The 21,444-nt window shown below is 37.9% G+C and overlaps 1 protein-coding gene and 1 long non-coding RNA gene across 23 annotated transcripts in view; both read left to right on the top strand.

The window, feature by feature from the left end:
- ROBO2 (roundabout guidance receptor 2) overlaps positions 1-21,444 on the top strand; it is a 1,029,216-nt gene that overhangs the window by 669,872 nt on the left and 337,900 nt on the right. The window lies entirely within an intron of this gene.
- Positions 17,553-21,339, top strand: LOC137468702 (uncharacterized). Of its 2 annotated transcripts, none has more exons than XR_010996120.1 (3): positions 17,553-17,897; positions 19,279-19,399; positions 21,164-21,339. It is a non-coding gene; the product is annotated as an uncharacterized lncRNA (long non-coding RNA). The 2 variants fall into 2 exon arrangements; XR_010996122.1 differs by having other exon boundaries at positions 17,553-17,911; positions 19,346-19,399.

Below are 21,444 nucleotides of genomic sequence, written 5' to 3'. Positions count from 1 at the left end.
ATTGGATAATTTCTTTTCTCTCTCTCATTTGTCTTCTTTTTTTAAATCTCCCCCTTCACTGGATGTATAATTACCTCATTGTTTCAGTAATGTGAAACAAAAATTAGATGCAAGAGGGAAATCTAAATAGAAGGACTCTAAAATGCTTTTTCAAAATGAAGAATTTAACTAAACCACTCTAAAGTCCCCTGCTGGGCTCAGGCAAGCTGAAATTAATTCAAGAAGGCAGATAAAAATTTTAACCAGCCCGAGTGGAGATGACGGATGTGACAGCTCTCAGTTAAAATGTCTTTTAGTGGCAAATGCATGCATATTAGTCAAGTGATGTGACATAACCATCCTGGGTGAAAGAAGACGAACCAATGACCATTTGCATTGAGAACAAAAGAGAATTTAGAACATTGCAATATAGAAAAGAAGGGAAAAATAAGCTAACATTCTGTTTCTGTGTGTAAACCTGTACCTTTGAATATATACGCATGTGCGTATGAAAGACGTAGCTTAAAAGATTGTGTGAGTGATGGGAAGTACCTTCTGTTTAATATTTTTGAGTTTTCTTTTCGCAGAATTCAAAAACAGCTGTAGGCTTTTTTGAATGGGATCCATGAAAATTTGTAGCTTTTCCTTACTCTGTGCAATAATGGCAAAAAAGGAAAAGGCTGAGATGTGTGCTGTTAATGCATTCACTTAACTTTAGAAGTATTTCTCTTTTGGAAGATGTTTTTGGCTCCTTCAGGGTCTTCTCAGACTGAGAAGCTGCACAGGTTGAATGGGAACAGATTTTATTCAAGGATCATGTGAAGATGCAGCCCACTGTGAAACACTACAATAGAAATAAGTAACATCAGGAATGGACCTTGAAGAAAAGAAATAACCTGCAAAGAAAACACACTGAGAAATACTGGTCAGTTTACCACATGATTTTTTATTTTTTTATGCTATACTTTACAAGCATATTCTACCAAGTCACGGAAGATCCCAGTTAGAGCTGCCCAGATAATTTTATTTCAGTATTATTCTTATTTTTCCCCACTATAATCAAATTGTATTATCATAATTTTGTTATTCAGATGCACCTCTCACTGTGTACCTCAATAACATTCAAGGCCGCATCTGGAACTTACTGCCCTTAAATGCTGTGGGGAGAGTCGGAGCAGGGGCATGGGAATATCTTTCTAGGAACACCTGGTTGTAAAATAAGACATGCTTCCAAACTCTGCTATAGAGGGAATTCTCTCTAAAGGTTAATGGTTGAAATCTTAAAACTAATTGGACATTTGGGATATGGCTACTTTTGGTATCTTTCTGTGTGAGAATGTGAATAAATTGATCTTAACATCTTAATTTTAATAGTAAAAAAAAAAAAATCCGTTTGTTTTGTTTCCAGTGGTGGCATTTTCAAATGTGCCCTTGTGCAGCATGCTCTGTGATTCTATTTCACTTGAAAGAAGCAGCATTCATTAAGGGAGTTTTAACTATTGAACAAAGTACTCTAAAACAGGGTCAGAGGGGTAGGGACTGTAAAATGCTGACCTGTTCAGAAATAAACTGCAATTCAGCAAGCCTATGGTAAGCTACTCATTAACATTTTAACAAGGGTAGCTAATGGCACAACAACCTGATTACAGCAATGTGTCTGTATACATTTGTTCTGCAGATGTTTTTTATCCCCTTTTACTGTTTCTTTGAAAATAATGTTTATAATGTTTAAAAAGGTGATCTCAGCTATTATAAGTGATTTGCTGGAGAGAATGAGTCAAAAGATGAACATTTGCTGCATTTATTTTAATTAAAATCATGTAAACAAACATAAGTTATGTTTTTTTCTGTCTCTGATGCTCATTGCAGGCATGTACATTGTGAACATCAGGCTGTAAATCAACTCCTTCTCTAAACCTGCAAATGTTCAGGTTTTCTCAGTGTCTAATCAAGGCCTGTCTTGTCACACTTTGGCTAGATCTGAACTTGAAATGGTCATAATTCCAGTTTCCTAGGTATTCCCCTGACCTTGAGCAAGGCTTCTCTACCATTTTTGTGCTTCAGTAACCTATCTGTAAGATGAAGACATTAACTTTTCCCAACATCACATGGACACTAAATATTAACTGCTTTTTTTGAGTTATAGTGTGCATACAGTTAATGTATACCCTTATGGACAGTGTTCAGCCTTTCTGGGGGAAGAGACCGAGGTAATTTCTATAGGTTCATGCCTCTGACCCCTATTGTGTACCTGGAGATCACAGAATTGCTTAGGTTGGAAAAGATCACTAAGATCACCAATGATTGATGTGTCTGGAATCCAGAAAAAGTATCTGAAGAATCTCACAGCTTCATGTCAATGTCTCATCCAGTAAACTAATCACTGAAGAAGGAGTATAAAATAAAAATTGTGCAGTAGATTACACCAGAATAAACCCTGTATGAACAAAAGCATCTCTGCTTGAGAGTTTGATTGTTTTAAGTGAAGTCACTCTTAATTGGTGTGCTTAGCATGTTGCCTACCAGGATATTGTCTGCCTGCCTCAGTGGGGAATAGATTAATATTTCAGGAGGAGGGATGTTGACCACAGAGGAGATTTCTGCATGGCTGGCTTTCCAAATTACGTCCAGTTGAGGCATATCCAGATTATTTCTCTGTCCCCATAGTAAGGTTATTTCAAGCACTAAAAATAATTTTATATGATTATTTTGTATATTTAAAATCCAAATGACACTTTCAAGTGACTTAGTCTTTATTGAGATGAAAATTACAAGTTTAAGACCTTTGAGGCATGCGTACCTCACAAGACAGCAATGCTGCCTCAACTGTTTGTACTTGGTGGAGTCTGTCTCCAAAATAAAGCAGCAAATGCTGCCAGGGAATTTTCCGTAAATAAATAAATAAAATTAGATTCTTAAAAAAAAAAAAGAAGAGAGAGAAAGCACAACTTCTAGAAAGGAATACAGCATGCTTGCCATGACTACGGTGACTTCAGAAAGGCTAAGGAGCTTACTGGAGTGCAGTGAACTTGCTGTTCAGCAACAGGTGACTGTTGGATGCCGAACCTTTTCCACTTGTGCTTTTGGGACTCCCAGTTTGGGCCGTATAGCCTGTAATGGGGCTTGTCAGATACAATGGACCTTTGTATCTAAAAATAGTGGAAGTCAGTACCATCAGGAGTCTTAGTGAGAACATGAACTTCACTACAAGCCAGAGTTTGAAGCATTTTGTCCAAATTTCTTTTCTGTCATAGTTTTTACTGTTATTTCTGGTTTCTCTTAATGTCAGCTGCTTTTTTATGGATCTTAACATTATTAATATCATATTGTAAGGTTTGAATACATCATTTTTATACAAATGAAAGGTCTGGTCTCACAGTAATTAAGGTCCTGGAAGGGGAGGCATGCTAATATAGAGATCCCTTTAGAGGTCTGATTTAGGCTGCTGTGGAGTCTATTTACTTTCACATATGGTTTCAAAGGCAAAGTACGTATTAAGATAATGTAGGAAAAATAGTGTAATTAGACTCAGTGCAAGATTTTATGGAAGGGGAAGGTGATATTTACTTATCAAATGTTGAAGCACTCACACTTCAGAGATATGTACTCAGATGAAGATGTTTGTGTCTACATGGTCAGATCCAGATCACTTGTGCAAGACACAGGAGACAAGGGATGAAAGTTCCTCTTGACTGACAATAACAGGCCAGATCTTTGGTCTTAAGATAAACATAATATCCTGGAACTGTATTCCTGGGAATAACATCCTTCAGCATCAATATAGGCTTTGTTCTGCTCTTTTTCTGGTGCTAACGCATATATTTTCATTTATATTTTATTCTTACTAGTCTTGACTTTCTTCTTCCATTATACAAATCTGTACAATAACCTCTTAGGAAGGGTATATACTATTCTCTCCACAATAACTCTAATTTTAGCTCAGTGGAAACCATGGGAAATATTATCTTCTGTAATTTTGTGCTACATACACAGCTAGAAATGTATGGAAGTTATGATTATGAGTATAAGACATTCAGTTGAAATGATGAAGGTGCTGTAATTCAGTATACTTTTATCAGTGTATAATTTCAGGTATGAAAAATTTCTCAGAATTTTTAACGGCTACCTTGACCACGAATTTGCTTTTCCCCCTCTCTTTGCACCTCTGTGCTCACCGGGCTGGTTCACACATTTTACTTCTCACTGCTAAGTAACATTTTTTGCCTTTTCTTCTGCACACGTCCTCCTCCTGCTTTCTAACCATCCTGTCAGGTCTTTCTGCAACTTACCCATACACAGCTCTTACAACTTTTCAGACAGGTGAAGATATACTTTGTTTATGAATGTCGTTATTTATCACCATTTGCTCTTATTTTTATAAATTTTGTCAGCAGTAAGTGCTTTATCAAGATGTAAATGCTGATGCCTTGATTCTGAGTTCCATGTATAAAAGGCTTGGAGGAGCTGGACATGGAGTGTGAGCCCCACGGGTCTCAGCAAAGTTCCTAGTAAGGTGTTAACCCTGAGATTTGTGGAACTTGCAGCCACTTTCACTAAACTCATCTAGCACTTGGAATAACTCTGCCATGTGTCTTTTTTATTCCACAATCTGTTATTCCTTCCTTTGCTGTAATTTTGGCACTGCGCTTATACTCAGAGGTTCCATGCTGCAGAATGCTTTAAGAGAGCATGTTTTCCACTTCACATGGAAAACTCTCCCAGACCTTGGAAGCATTCTCCAGAAGGATGACACACTAAGTGCATTATTCCCAAGTGTTTGTAGATGAGCTGCCTCAAGGCTATGGTTTAGCATTTATTATTACTGGATCTGTATTCAGAGTCTAAGATGAGAGCTCTATGCTGTTTGGGGGGAGGCAGATGGTATAAATTTAATGGGTTGTTACTGGTTCAGCACTAATGTTGTCTAAATGTTATCTATGTCTTGCTTCATGATTCTGTGCCCTTGTACCAATTGTACTCCTGTTATGGAGCCACTACTGGAATTTGCCTCAAAAATCTTAACATATTGATTAAAATATTATAATGTATTGATTAAAATCAAGTGAGATTACTTCCCACAGGGAGGATTTATGGAAGTTAGACTCTAATAGTCACTGGGGTGAGGCATACTGGCGCAATTGTGCTAATTTTGAAAATTGCATTGGTATGTAAAATTTTATATCTTCTAAAATATATTGGTATGAAGTGATTTAAACCTTATTTTCCCTAAAGTATTTAAACCAGCATAAACAGACAAAGGTGTCTTAACCTGCCTCTTCCCTGTTCCATGCCAGGTCTCCCCAGTTATCCCTTCTCATGTCAGAAGGTGTTGTATAGCCAGAGAGTTCCTTCTGACGGGGGACCTAATCTAGGTTAAAAAAAATCCTCTGTGGTGGGTAAGTGCATGTGTGTGTTTAGTCAAATTTAGAAGTTTGTCCAGATCCCTTTAAAACTAGATTACTCCCCAGGCCAGTTCCAAATAAATCACACAGGTGCATGCAGTGGTCCAGTACAGGGGAGGATGCTGAGCTGAGAAACTGAAGAATGCAGGGCAGAGAAGTCAACCAGGACTGGGTGAATGAGACCTGTGTTTGGCAGTAAATTTAACACAGGGCTTGATAAAACACTGTTCTTAGGCAGGAATGTACAAAAGACACTCAGAGAGGAGTCTCTTAGCATGAAAAAGTGCCCAATGTGGCCTGAGGGACAGAGACACAAATGACACTGTAATGCTAAATGTGACTTAGGTCATTAAAAGAAGATAAAGTGATAAGTATTTCATGGAAGAACTGTATTACAGTGAAGGGGAAAGAATTACATTCTGAAATGCACTGCAAATTAGTTCTATATCTAATGAAAGGTTTAGTGCTGGTTCATCACTGTTTTCCACCTGCTGCTTATTCACAGCTTATCATTTGTTGCATCCTACAAATGTCATGAATTCATCAACTTCCCTGTTAAGCCTTTCAAATGCCAGAGAATGGCAGCAGGTATTACTGTGGGGCTCTTTCTTCTCTCTTTCCCCGTCATCTTTGCATTTGCACTCATTTCTTTGAATTTTCTTCTGCTTCCCAGTGCTTTTGCTGTTAATCATCACTTGGTGATCACTGTAATGACTGTACTGTGGAGGTGCTGGGCAGCCCTGTCTCTTACCCAGCCTGTTGGCAAACAGGGAGTGTTCTGGGAATGCCAACACTGAAGTCTCAGCCTTTCCACTGGTGATGAAATCAAGTCTGGGTTAGCAGGAGTTTATGGATTTAATTGCTTAGATACCAAAATAAGATTTCCCATAGTCAAGTGAAACCCTGCAGAATAATTATAACAGAGTTTTTCTTCAGACTGCTGTTGGTAGTGGTTGCAGGAATGTACTCTGCCAAAAAGTTCTTGGTGTTGATATGCAATAATTCTCCCTTTTAGTATTAACCTTAAGTTTCTTTTTTTATGTTGTGGCAATACCTACAAGAATCATAACCTCCTGTGTACTGCTCAAACACAGAGCACTGATGAAAAATGTGCTCTCTAGTCTTTACTGTATTCCTCACTTCTTTTGAATCTTATAATAGTTATTACCTTCAAAACATCCACACTTATTTGTTGTATTACGGGTGCTGTTTAGATAGTGGGATAAATATAGATAATGCTTAAAAAACATTAAAAAGCTCATACAGTATTTTGCATAAAATACTGTATTCTGCAATATGTACTGCAATATAATTTTTGGTATTATTTTACAATATTTATATTTATATAATTAAAAAAAAAGCATGTTACAGAAAGGAGGGACTGTTTAGATAGCCTAATGTGGAGCTAAAGAAGGCAGTTGATTTTAAGGGAGATTTTGAATAAGAAAAAGTATGTGGGGGATATATATATTGATCTCTTTTTCTCTTAAGCTCTCAGGAGCAGCATTCTAAAGGATATACTGCAGGTAGTCATCTGAGAATGAAAGTTCTGTTTCTGTGAAAAATCATTTAGAACCTATCTGTTTATATTTCACCGAAGTGGTGAGTGCAAGATGTGTAAGTGATTGAAGGTTGTGTGACTTGTAAAGGGCAAAAGTGTGAATGAGACTGTTTTACTTCTCTTGGGAAGAAGGTTTCATTTTACAACCCTAAGCCTAAAACTGCTTCATCTCCTGCCAGAAAAATAATTAGAATTAACATACATGCAGTGCTCATTCTACAGGCAGGATTTTTAAAGCAGCTGAGGAGAAGGAAATAGGGGCAACTTTCTTAAAAACTGGAGTACTAAGGCCTTTGAGCTCTTAAAAGCATCTGGTTTTAAATGCAGATGGCTGAGGAGTGTAGTTTTCCTGGTAGGCTTCCTATGAAAGAAGGGGAATGGGAAAACAAAAAGGTGCTCTGTAATCCACTGTATAGGGTCTTAGGCCTGACAAAGGAGCAGGGGAAGGAACCAGAATGTATCTAAAACTGCCATTTCATACTTGGGCCATTTCTTACCACACTAGGTTGGGTATGGAATATTCTTGTAGGCACTAAATCCCTTCTCTTTTATTATAGCAAGTGGCTACAGAGACTCATCTACTTAAAGGAGCAAAGAAAAAATCCAAACACAGATAATACTGACTAAGTCCACTGCACCATCTTATATTCTGATGGTTTTGTAGACTCGTTTTCATCTATTTTAGTGGGGACAGTAAGTTTTTAATATTCTCTTAAAAACACTTCATAAGCCAAAACCAACAAGATAATCTCAGAATTGCATACAGTTAGATAAAAATGTTCCTCTGAGTTCCCATAAAACTGTCTGGTGTATTATTTTCTTATTTATTAATTGTTGTTTAAATGCTTTAACAAAAATATGCTTTAAAAGTGACCCTTGTAGTAAGGACAGATGAAGTAGGATGACATGGCTAAAACCTGTCTACACTGACAATGTTGCAGTTCATTGCCTGCAATGAAAGGGTGATTCTGGCTATAATATCAGTGTTGCCTATCTTGGATAAGAGCTAATTAAGGAGTAAAAATTTTTTCTATATGAAATGTTAACTTTTAAAAAAGTTGTTTGTGGTTTAAATGTCATGGGAACTTTAATGTCAGGGCCTTAGAAGGGTTTATGGACAAGTCAAGAGCATTGCTAAGATAACAGATGTTGGAAACAGATGCCATGTCCTTGTGTGTTTAGCAACACCTCTTTCAGAGCCTTGCTTCTCTGCAGCTCTGTATCATAAATAATGTGTTGACTCACTCTTAAGCCTTCTGCTGTTGTACTGAAAGCCAGGCTATGTTTGAACCCAGTAAAGTATATCATTGTATCCAAGGGCTGAGCTGGTTAAAGTGGAGACACTGAATACCCACTGAGAATTTCTATAATTTCCATTCTTTCTTGGAAGGGGCAGAGAAGGTGAATTTTTAATTTTTGTTTCTGGGCTCAGTCTAATCTCAATCTATTAAGTTACAGTGGTTTAATATGAAAAGTAGTTTTCTTGATGGGTTTTTAGTGCAGCTAAGTGGTTGACATTTCCAGGAAATCTGAAAGAGTTTCAATAGTGATGCCGATTTTTAGCTTTTTATTTAATTTTAATGAAAAAAAAATTAAAGAAAGGCAGATTGTTTATAAGCAAAACTCATTTGAATTTTAATTCAACTACAGAATGAGCTTAAACCCTTTTAAGGATTAACTGACACTTGTAGAATATTCAAGTCAAGGCAACAAAGAAGTTGACTTTCTTAATGGCGATTCTTTTCTGTCTTTCCCCTTTTTCCTGTTGGTTTATAGGTCTTCAATATATAGCAAAAGTTTGATGATTTAACTTAAGTTTCAAAAGTAATTTAACCTTAAATAGATAGTCCTGTCTAGGCTTAAGAACTTTTTTTTTTTTATCTTCATGCTTCATAGACTGAAAACAACTACAGCAAGCCTCTTTAACTGAATTGATAAATACATTCTTTCAGTTAATGAAGTAGTACAGAGAAGGAACTGTACTAGTCCTGGGAGAAAAATAAAGTAATTTAGATCTTAACAGTTATGCTATTCCTGATTTTGCCAAGAGGATTAAAAGCAGCTCTAAATTAGGGATTTTTTTCACTGACACACACACGTACATGATCCAGTGGAAGGCGTCCCTGTCCTTGGCAAGGGAGTTGGGACTAGGTGATCTTTTTAAGGTCCCTTCAAACTCAAGCTTTTCTATAAATGCACAAAACAACCATCCCCATTTGATATTATAGATCCACAATGCCAAATACAAAAAACTCCATAGGAAAAAAAAAAATTGTTCTCTATACATCTAAATACTCTTAGTTTGGAATTTGCTTTTTCAGCCAGTACATTCTGAAGACTGCTTAGCCTAAGGGACTCATCTGCAGTAGAAAATGACAAACGTGCATTAGATGATGATTGGAAACGCCTCATGATAGAAAAGGGAAGCCAAAGCATGCAGTAAAACTCCCTCCCTGTGAAACTGTCAGTAAAGTCCATCAGAAGCCTCTTAGAGTAATCAACAGATTGTGCATGTGTTACATCCCAAATGAAGGTAGGAAAGCCAATCAGCAGAAAGATCAAGACACTTCCTAGAGCTTCCATCTCCCTGTCCCCCTATTTGCATGGAAATACTGCTAACAGCAGACATCACGTGGCCCTAATGAGAGCAGGTGTGTTCCCTCATGGATCCCAGCCAGTTGTGGGTGGTAATGAAACCAATCTGCAAATGAGATTTTAAAGGGTGCAATATTTCATCACTGGCAACACTGTCAATGTGCAGAAGGCCCTTCCCTCTCTTCAGAGCGGAATGCGATTAGTTGCAGATTAAGAGGGATGACAGCATAGAGTTCAAAGCACACCCTCCATAGTGTCAACAGGCCTTAATGATAACATAGTGCCACTTCCCTGAAGGAGTTTCATGTCTTATTCAATGTAAATGGCAAAAATGTGGCATTTTAGAACCAATGATGTGTTTTTCTATTGATGCTGTCATAGTACCCAGCTGCTGAAAGAGGGGCTGTTTGTCAGTTCCCATTTTCCTCAGTGATTCATCAAACGGGGGCAGTTCATGCATGCAGCATCAGAATGGGAATAAATAACTTGCAGCAATGCATTGGACAGTGTGGTGCTTTATTCATCTCCTGCCTGCTTTGATGCTATCCAGTGTGTCAGAGATTTTGGGTAGGTTCATCCAGCTATGTGTTTGGTATTTTGCAAGCTGCATGGCTACTTTTTGGGAGCAGGACTTAGAAAATAGGAATGTTATTGAGTTAATGGATGAGAAAAACAAAACTATGCATTTACATTCTTTCTACAATGGAAGTTTTACACTCCTTCACAGTGCCATTAATGCAGCCTTTTCTCTTGCTCTAAATTCTGTAGTTTTGTCCAATTACAATCATTCTAAGAAGGAAGAAAAATTGGTTTAATAGAACTCAAAACTGATTAAAATCTAATTTATTCACATAGCACTTGCTATCACCTATAGCATGCAAATGCATGACCTGACATTATTTAGTGGTAATAAAATAAATGTTTCTGTTTCAGAAGGGTATAGGCACTAACAAACCATGAGTTCTTAAGAAGTTCTGGGCATTTCTGGCTGGCACAATGTGACCTGGATGTAAATCAAGATATTGGCTGTCTTTTCATTGCTAACATGGGAGAGTGGTGTGTGGCTTTAAGTCTTAAAATATCGGAGGATAAGTTTTAATTATTGTGGGATTTTGACAGTTTAGGAATTGATGTGAGATTGTTAGAAAAGGGGGGAGAGGGAAGACGTGCATAAGGAAAGCCAAGTAAAAAGCTTGAGGCTTCTCTTTTGGAAAGTAGATGTTGACTATTGTTATGGGAGCTGGGCTGATTTTCTAAAGGGAAATACTACAAAAGTTTCACACAGTCTGACTTTGGGTGCCTGAATAAATATGCTAGTGCCCAGAGACTATATAGAGTGGTTTGGGTTGAAAGGGACCTTACACATCACCTACTGCTAACAAAAGTTCCTCTTTAATGTCTGCCTAAATAAAGGAGAGCAAATATTGTAGTTTACAAGCAAATTGTACACCCCAGCTTGTGTGGGGTTTTGAGTAAGAGAAAGTTTCAGTCTGTACTCACTACTTGGAATGTAGTTTAATTTTCTATTAAAATCTGCTTTTATTCCCTGAGTTCAGGGGATTCTAATAAGTTCCTATGTGTACAGTGTGTTCTCCTGGGTCTGCTGGGAGGAAAGGCAGAAATAAATTTCTCTTCTTTTGAATCCCTCTTTTGTCCATAGCTAACCCTCACAGAAGTCGTTCTAGGGAACAGCCTTTTGTGTGGTCTTAAAGGATAAAAAGCTTCTGGAGTATGGTTTAATAGGCAAGTAATTGGCATAATGGTAATAGTATGCATTAGACATTGTTATGATTGTTTTGTTGCTTCATATTCCAATCTTTCAGCCCACCTGGCTGAACGATCAGTTGGATGACACAGTTTTCCCCAATGTCCAGATATTTTTTCAGCCAAATCACAGGAGAAATGCAAAAGTCCTGTTCAGGATAGTCTGGAAGGTGCAGTAGTTGAACTATTCCTGTGACAAAGATGATATTATCCAGCAGGATTCTTTCTTTCTCTAGGGATGTATAAATTAGCATAGTATGAGTATAACCAATGTAATACCATAATTAATTAGATATAAAAACAATTATGCACACATACATGTGTAATCATAATTTCCATGCGTATTACATTTGTATGTACCAACACATGTAGATCCCCACATACAGAGTTTACATTACTCATAAAGTGTCACGCAGGATAAGTAATTTTTCATTGGTTAAGCAATTTTTCATTGGTATATGGTAAGGTCTGATCAGGATTTTTTCCATTCTTCTCCACCTGAGAGCTCATTTACACATCAGTTACAGGAACAAAGGAGACTGTGGTATTGTTTTCAGTGTGGATTTAGTCACTGCTTTCATTAAAAACTTGCTGGTAGTTTTCTGTCATGTTTTGATCAAAATCCCCAGCCGTGTTCTGCTCTGGTGCATCCTTCTAACATGAATAGTGGGCTAGAAAATGTCACTAGAGTTAAGATAATGATTTATCAGTTTATGAATAGAATTAATGGATGTGTCTGTGAGCATGAGAAACCAAAATCCAGTATACTCTTATATTTTTGACCTCGTGAGGCATCTTTAGCATTGCCTTCAGGAGAGAAATGGTCAGTGTAAAGACATCAGCAGTTTATCCAGTGGTGAGAGAAACAGATAATACTGAGGAAGTTTGGGGCTGCTGGGTAGGTGATGGCAGGATGCAGAGAAAGTGGCTTTCTGGTTAGAGAGTGGCAGATGTATACTGAAAGTTGAAACATGGACTCCTCTGTCTTCCTAACTATAACTCCAGCTTGTATGTGGTGTGTAGTCCATCAGCATAAATCCATGAGAATTTCTGTGTAAGACTCCTCTCCCAGAGTAAATCTTCCAATATTCCCATTTAAGGGGCATTAAGGGCATAAATTCTAAGAATTTAATGTGTAGAGAAGAATTAATCTTCAGAAATGTGAAATGAGTACTCTTGGCAGGTATTTATGATGTAGTTGCACAGCAGTAGCATGTTGGAAACAGCTAAAAAGTATGAGTTAGAACTCTTCTCTGGGCTGAAAACACCACAGCATATGCTTTTTTTTAGCAGGTGATTAAATTTATGGATTTCTCAGTTCCAGAAAGAATTATGGCCATGTAAAATATTATGAAAGCATCTTATGTGATTGAATGGTTAACAGATGAGCCAAGTAAACAAGTCCTCTGGACTGGGGAAGCCTGGCAATTGCAAGTCTACTTCAGCACTGTAGCTTTTGGTCTTTGAACGAGGCTGGATTTAGAAAGGACTGTCTAGGGCATGAAGGCCCTAGAGGCTTTGAGCTGTTCATTCAGGATTTGAGAGAAAAATTCGAACACAACACATGATGGTAATAATAATAACAATAATAATAATGTATTTTGAATTGGATATTTTGTATCCATATCACACAGTCATTCTGTGCGTGAAAATGCAAACCCAGCATAATTTTATAATGCTTCATTTGCTAATGGAGCAGTGTAAACCAGCTGAAATACAGACACACAATTGACAAGGAATGCTATTACAGCTTATTTATCAAACATGTTAGGCTTATGAATGCAGCTTTACATTGCTTATTAGTTACATTAGTTACACCATTCCATGGCTTACCTTCCTGTGATCTCAATTGACACAACACAGGATCTGATGATTTGAGGATGATGTAACAGTCAGGTTTTTTCTCTTTTCTCCAGAGTAAGCTTGGATCTTTTCCTGCAAAAAGATATCTAGGTTATTGTCCAGTCCTGGCCCCCTGAACTCTGTTTTAAAGGCTCAAATGAGCCAGAAAAAGTGCTCATGTATTTTTCCTTGTTACTCAGGTAAATTGCTAGTGCATACTGTTGTATACTAGCAGTGAAAAGGACCATGCACTTCACTTTGTGGTACCCACTTGTTGACTACATTACATGCTACTGTGAATTTTTCCTTCATAGTGTTTCTAACTTAACTGAGAATTACTTAGAGGGTTTATTATTGGAGGCTTTGGCCTTTTCATAGAAAGTTAGAAGCAATAGTGCAAAAAGTCTATGCAAATTTCAAAAGGAAGCAATTCAAAAGGAGTATTGTTTCTGGTGTGCAGTAGGTTGTTTAACAGACAAAAAAAATTACAATATCTTCAGAATAATGGAATATTTACTTATTTCTGAAAACAGTCTCATGGGCACCTACCTTCATGAAGAAAAAAGGAGACTGAGAGGAGGCTTCACCACAGTGCAGCTTCCTCAAGAGAGGGAACAGCAGGGGCAGGCTCTGACCTCTTCTCTGCAGTGACCAGTGAAAGGACCTGAGGAAACAACATGAAGCTGTGTCAGGGGAGGTTTAGGTTGGATATCAGGAAAAGGTTTTTACCCCAGAAGTTGGTTGGGCACTGGAACAGGCTCCCCAGGGCAGTGGTCACGGCACCAACCTGCCTGAGTTCAAGAAGTATTTGGACAGTGCTCCCAGGCACAGGAGAGTTGATGGGACTGTCCTGTGCAGGGCCAGGAATTGGACTTTGATGGTCCTTGTGTGCCCTTTCCAGCTCAGGATATTCTGTGATTCATATAATACTTTGCTCATGTGTCTTTTGTTGCAGATTTTTGAATGAATTCCAGATATACATGACAACAAAACTCACAGTCAACTCCTAGAGTTGTTCTTTTGAGGTTTAAATACTTTCTAAATACTTTTGGATAAAAAGCAAGTTCTTTATTATTAAGGATTTTCAATAATTTATTTTAGTGCAAAAGATCCTTCATGTTATGGTATATCTGTATTTACAGAATTGAATTAATTTAGACTTTGGATAGTGAAGGTGATGATTTTTTAGTGTATCTGTAATGGAAAGAAAGAGGATTTGGAAAGGTGGAGTGAAAATGTTACTTCTACATCATTCTACTTATAACTTTGATGCCAGGGTATGTCTGGTATTTTGTACTGTTCAATTTGTAAAACAAACCACTTACCTAAGCAGCCCTCCTTAAGTACTCGTGCATAGTTGTAACTGGGTAGGAAAACACTGGTAATATTATAGGTAGGAAGCTACTCAAATTTACAGTGAATATTCTTTTAATCCTTGTCCTCATGCCCTTTATTTCTGTTATACACGTTCCTTCATCATAGTTTTAAAGGCATCCAGAGGTTTTTCTCTGTCTACAAGAGAATGAAGAACCTGCACAAAAGCCTGTAAATGCAACTCTCCATTAAAATCAAACCCCCATGAATATTATATGAGTGAGAATTAACCATTCCCACTAGTCAGAAAATATAATAAAAAACAGCTGAGGTCTCAAGCAGAGGATTTTCACCACTTATTAAACCTCCAGCTTAAAATAGACAAAGTGTAACAGTGAAGTTGTACTGCAATGTAACACCCTATGCTCTGTATTTTATAATGCCATTTATTTAAAAAAATCTATAATCAACTAACAAAGGTCATTTATCCCTACTGAAATTCTGATTTTGAGCAGTATGCAGTCCCATGTACATTAATTTCCACTGACATTTGTCTCTCCCCCTTTGCCTCCATGCATCTGTGCTGAGGGAGCTAAAGTTTATTAGTCACAAGAAGAGACGATCTTAAATACCTCTTGCTTTGAATTTAAATGGGGCCAGTCTAGCTACTTTGAAATTAAAATTAAATTCAAAATTAGCACCCTTGATTATGAAAGAGAGTGTGAGAGAGCAGTCAAGTGTGATTTTTCTCAAAAAAATTATCCTTCTGTGATACTGCTATAGACAGTATTTGGGAGTTAACGACACCAGGCTAGGTTGTGACAGACCTTTTATATACATGGACATATGTGAAAGAGGATCTACTTTGTATCAGGCCTCATCACAGGCTGCCTTAAATTCACAGTGCTTAACTTCAGGAGAATGCACTGGCAGAATCTCCACTGATGTCTGGGAAACAGGTTTTACATGCGGTCTTTGAATGTACAAGGTGCCAAGAAGAAGAGAGCTATGAATTTGAATGTAAGAGGATCCTCTTATTGCTTCAAAAATCCCAGTGCCACATGACATAAAAGTGCAGGTTAGTTATAAATTTATGCTGCTAATTCCAATTCCTCCAAACATGTTTGATAGGTGAACATGACAGCAGCAGGCGCTGTGCCATGCTGTCAGTCTTCCCACATGGCCAGCACTGACTTGATATTGTGTGCTGTAGTGGAGTTCGCAGCAATCTGCCCGTGTGTCTGTGCTGATCAGAGGCAACTGTGAGCAGGAACACGCATCTGCTATCAGTAATTATGGTATTGTAGCCTCAGTGGCAGTATTGAAAGGGTTAGAGAATTATTGAGGTATTTTTGGGAGAGAACTGTTGCAGCTGCTGTTAGTTCAATAGCAGCTTGTTAGGGTATGGTCCTGAGGAGGAACATGTACACTTCCGGAGATAAGAAGTGAATATTGGAATTTTATAGCATTTTGTATTTTCTGCCTCTGAAGGAAAAGTGCCTGGATGTCACTTATGTCGTTATTTCTAAGTCACTGAGAAACACTTTTTAGTGGTTTAATACCTGCTCTTCTTTTAATAATTCCTGAATTCATAAATCATTGTGTGCATAGAGTTTGCCCAGGCTTATTTCTTGATTAACTGAATTCAAGGTGAAAAACATCAAAGTTTGATTATTTTGATTCTTAACTGAAATATCTTAAAATTTTCTCAAAAGACTGTTCAAAACTGTCTTGGTATAAGTGTGCTATGCCTTGATGCAGACTCCTATATTTTATCTGAACTGATGAAATTAGAAGGAAGTTTTGGTAAGACAAAATTCCCTTCCAAAGCTTTATTAACACTCCTAAGTACAGTATCATAAAATTAGAGAAGTGTTTCACTTAAACTTCAAACCTTTCTAAAAGGTTTTAATTAGCAGTTTAATGGTCAACGCGAAGGAGAATGGAACTGTGTTTGTCCATTAAATTAAAGGAAATTAAATTAAATAACGCATTTTCGTTTTGTAGAGAGTGCTCTTGTTGTGACAAGCATGAATATGTTTCTGAGAGCGTTGATTAGCCTTTTGGCCTCTCTGCTTAATATTTTTGTCATTCTTCTATGGAAGTTCCCATGTGCCTCCCATCAGGATTATTGGAATTTGGAACCTTATCTATAATTGTCTACCGATAGGGGTGACATGATGTCTCTTCGCTGCATTAACTTTATCGTTCCTTGTAAAACATTAACACAGCAAAAATCTGATCTTGCAAATGAGACCCATGTCTTCATCTTGATCAGAGAAATGAAATTTGTAATTCAAATTAGAAAAGTTAATGAACTTAATGCACAGGCTAGGAAAAGTGTTGTAATGTGCCAATTTGGTGTGCCTATGGATGCTTCCAAACATTCCCATTAAGGTATTGATTGTGTCCATTTAGTAAAGTGAAGGGGACAGTGAGCTCCCTAATGGTCTACACATTACACCAGTAGTGTCTAGACCCCCAAACAAAGAAAACCCATTGATAAGCCTTAAATTTCATTAAAAATTGAATTTAACAGTCTAATTATTAATACCGGTATGCTTCTTTTGAAGACTAAAAGCTGTTGCAGGCAATATATGCAGCCTTTTGTGTTTATTGATATCTATGAAGAATTTAGTGTTCCCAAGTTGAGATAATGGTGGATGGTCTTAGCACTACAAATAACAGTTAAGGTCTCCCATCACATAAATGACTGATGTAGTTTTATAGTGACATTTTTTCTGGAAACATAATGTGATCAAGATTGCAATTTGGAAATTCAAATTCTGCTCCTTGTACTTCCAGAAAATTTTATTTCTGCATTGATTACCAACAACTGTGATTTTATCTTCCATCAGTAGTTGTTGGTGTGTTCACAAAGGGTGCTAAGGCAGATGATCAGATGATGTTGCACAAAGCTTTATTGTAGAGTTTGGATTTGAAGGCATCTGAAAAGTTTCAAGTTGTCTTGGGAAAAAAAACAAATCCCCCCCCCAAAAAAAAAAAAAAATCCAATAAACTGAGGACAAAAGAAGACCTTTTCCTAGTGGTTGCCTGTGAAAAGTAATAAAGCATATCCTTGGACAAGTGTCCTCTGCAACACACTAGGAGGTTTCCCCAGGGACTTTTTTGGTGAAGATCCCTTTGTCTAGACTTGCAGGCTAAAAGGCAAGAGGCAAAGAGTAATCCGGGCATCTGTACCAGTGTGTATCACAGAACCCACTGTGACAGTGGTCAGAATCTGCCTGTGCAGGGCTGTGAGTAGAACACTTTAGTTAGTAGGAGAAGCACTGCCTCAGTATCCTCGGGGTGTGTGCTGATGAAAAGTCACAAGGTTACAAGAGACAGTCAAATTACAAAGTTAGAAATGGAGGGCCTTGGAAATGTGAAGGTAGTGGACAGTGCTTTGTGTAGGGGATTTGATACTCTACTAGCCCCAGGTGATTTCTAGATTGTGTGATTGTGTATAGAATAGTTCGTGAGCGAAACAATAACAGCTGCTGCCTTAGCTCCTTGTGCCAAGCAGTGAAGTGAAAGTAATAATCTACAACTGCACCTGAATATTCTTTAATTCTTTTGTGAGTTTTGAAGTGAGGTTCTACATCAGTATTTTCTTCCTCCTGTGTTAAGGACTTTTGTCTCGAAAGATTAATGTTCCATGAGTTCTGAATAACTGGTTTTCTCGTCTTGAGAGATTGTATGTGCCCGCTTGTGATCATTTTACTGTTTTACCAGGCTAATCGTCTACAGCTTTAGGTTACTGGGTGATGTATAAATGTTTTTGGACTTCGTGTTTAACAAACTGTTCTGATTGCCATACAGCGTTTTTAGTGTGTATACACGTGGTAGTTCATTTCAACTAAGGTCAGTTTTTGCACAATATGCATCTATTTCCTCTAAAGCACAGCTATATATAAATGCAAGCCTACAAGGGATAAGCAGTAAAAAGATGCAGTGATTTTGTATACTGTGGTTAAAGAAAAATAATATAATTGAGAAAATAAACCTTGTGTGAACTGAAGTAAATAAGTGAAATTGATCGGAGTAAGATATTTTAAAATTGAAATAGAGGACGTTGCAAAGACCCCAAAAGCTGCTTCCCACATTTAAGTTTGAGAGACCTGGACAGTGTTTGAAAAGTAGCCTGTGCTAAATGGAGACCTTGAGCAGCCGCATGCTTGAAGGCAGAACAAGTCAGTGCACTATTGATTGAGTACGGGGGGATAAATGTGTGGCTTCTGCCCTTAATGGAAGCTGATTGTTCAGGGACGTACCGGCAAGGCTGGTCGATTCTTTAGCTGTTGTTTACTGGGGAGGACGATATCAATTTTCCAGTGGGATGATTGGTGGGATGTCAAGGCTGTCACCCTCTTCTTCTCATCACTGACAGACAGTTGAGTGACAATTACAGTGATGGGACATTGTCTGCATTGGCATATACACCAGAGGATAACTGGCAAACAGAAAAAGGCAGCAGCACTTTAAAAAAGATATAATCAGCAGTTGTCAGGACTAGTTACATGTATGATGTCTGAATAACAAGGCCAGAGTGTCCTGCCTCCGACACTGACATAAACTGTACTGTGTATTCCTCAGTCCACACAGAAGTTAGCACTGGGAAAGTTATTGACTGTTGCTAGAAGTGACTGGCAATGTACTTGGGAATTAAGCATCAAGGGACTGTGTTTCCATGTGGTTCTCCCCGAAAATAAGTGAGCTTTTCTGCCGAACTTCAACATGGAGAGGGGGGCAGTGTTCTGAAGTGTGTACTGCGCTCTTTCAGGAATCCTGCTTTGGAATTCCCTCTGACTACCCTGACAGTCAGTCAGATGGCAACTGTGAATGTGTACTTTGTGTTACATATTTAACATGCCAGGACAGAACACAGACTAAGCTAAACTTTACATCTTGAAAGCCTTATTTTACACTACATAGATCTCTAGTAGGTGTATATAAGTACTTCTTGTGAATTAATATCTTGTAATAGTTACAAATCATTATGCAATAGACTTTGACCTGATCATGTGAAATCATAGATGAAACTTAAGATTTCAGAGGTGCATGCTGAGAACTGGTGAATCCACTTGTGCATTACATTAACAGCTGTCCCTTCCTCTGGCTTCTGGAAGCTGAGGTGAGAATGGGGCTGTCAGGAAAGAAGAGACCCAAGAAATTACTTAAATGTTAGATTTACAGCACAGAACACATCTGATTTATCTGCAGTCATCTGTATTCTCCTCTTTACTGCTCTTCTTGCCACTCCTGCCAGAAGCTCTAGATTGAGTGGACCTTTTCAAAGAGTGTTTTAGAGGTACTCTCTTCAAACCTCAATTATTGTTTTGACAGTACACTTACACTTACTTCAAACTTTTACCTGGAATATACATCCTGCTGAGACTTTTCTCTGGTGTGCTTCCCAAGATCTCCTGCAGCAAGCACAGGAGAAGGCAGAGCACTCGGCTCCCTGCATGCCACTAACTCTGAAACAAAGAGAGAAAATGGAGGCAGTGGTTTGGGAATGATCCTTTTCTTTCCCACAGGCCTGTATCTCTAGTCCTGCCTAATAATGGATTAAGAATAAAATGAGGCAGTGGTCAGTAGTTCAACAAAGTTGTGTCTCTCCAAAGACAAGTGTATGAATACACTAACAGAATGTGAATGATGCCTGTCTCACATACGATCTTCACATGTAATCAGTGGAAAAATGGTGCAGAGAGGAATTGACAGTCGGAATGCTTCTCATGGAAAGTGGCACAGTTACTCCAACCCCATTGCAGAAGTGTTTGCACTTTCCACTCCTACTGAAATTCCAGTGCTGGTTATTTGCTCTGCTTTGTGCAGTACATATTTACACAGATGTAGGTAGTGTATGGTGTGAAGGACACACATGCTTATTTTCCTCAGTTAAGTTCTATTTTTCTCTTATTTTTGCTTTTTGGCCTCTCTTCACATGGTAGCTAACTTGCTTTGATATATTATTTCCTTTCTAGTCTCTAGTCCTTTTTTTTTACTACACATTTTATATACATACATGTTCTTTGTAGTTTTCTGTATAGTGCATTTGTTTGCTACCTGTATTTTTCTTATGTACTACTTTAGCATTTTCTAATGACTCTGCTGTTTGTGGAAGTTCAAGTTTCTATTGTTTTCTCGATTTTTTCTAATATTTAGTGTTCCTCCCCACCAAGATAAGATCGTATTGGAGAGCTTAGAAGAATCTCTACAAGCTGAGGTCATGATTTGTGACCTGTTGGTTTCCAGGTACAAAAAATTCATAAAAAGGTTCACCTAGAACTGCCTGGTGAAGCAGAGATACAATATGACATAGGAAGTTGGCTGTCACCCAGCTAAATGGCATTAGAGAATTAGATCATACACTTATCTTCCCTTTTTCTGGTTTTTTTTTCCCTGAAATTATATTTTCCTTGAGTGCTTTTTTGGTTTTGGCTACACTATGGCATTTTTTAGGTTGGTGCTGTGAAAGACTATGATGTAGCAATATAGGGACTTATTTTGCATTTTTATTTTAAACAAATGGTTCATCATCTTGCGTAAATGTATTGATGCATACAATTAATACAGAAGTTTATTTTTGATGGGTCTCATGAAAACACCAAATAAATATGATTATTAATTTCTTTTTTTCTAACCACCAGCTAATTGATTTTGCACTGTGCTCATTAAAAATAGATACTTTGCCTTTCAGAGGACTGTCTGGGAAACCTAAGGCAGGGCACGACTCCTCTGGGACACCATCAACTGACCATTCCATCAGGCAGGGAGAGAGTGGTCATGGTGCTTGTCAGAGCTGAAGTATATTTACTTCATCTCCCAGCAGATAAACATTTGCAAGGCAAATAATAAATTAGCCATTAATCAGGAGAGTGGCTGTGTTTGATGAACCCTGAATAGAGTGGAGATGTCAGGTAACGAGACAGAGTAAACTGACATTGTAGACTGAGCCATGTGGAAATGAGTGCTAGCAGT

This window comes from Anomalospiza imberbis, chromosome 2 (assembly GCF_031753505.1).
Source record: "Anomalospiza imberbis isolate Cuckoo-Finch-1a 21T00152 chromosome 2, ASM3175350v1, whole genome shotgun sequence".
Lineage (NCBI taxonomy): Eukaryota > Metazoa > Chordata > Aves > Passeriformes > Viduidae > Anomalospiza > Anomalospiza imberbis.
Note: the sequence above shows the minus strand (reverse complement) of the source record. Positions and strands in the feature narration are given on the sequence as shown.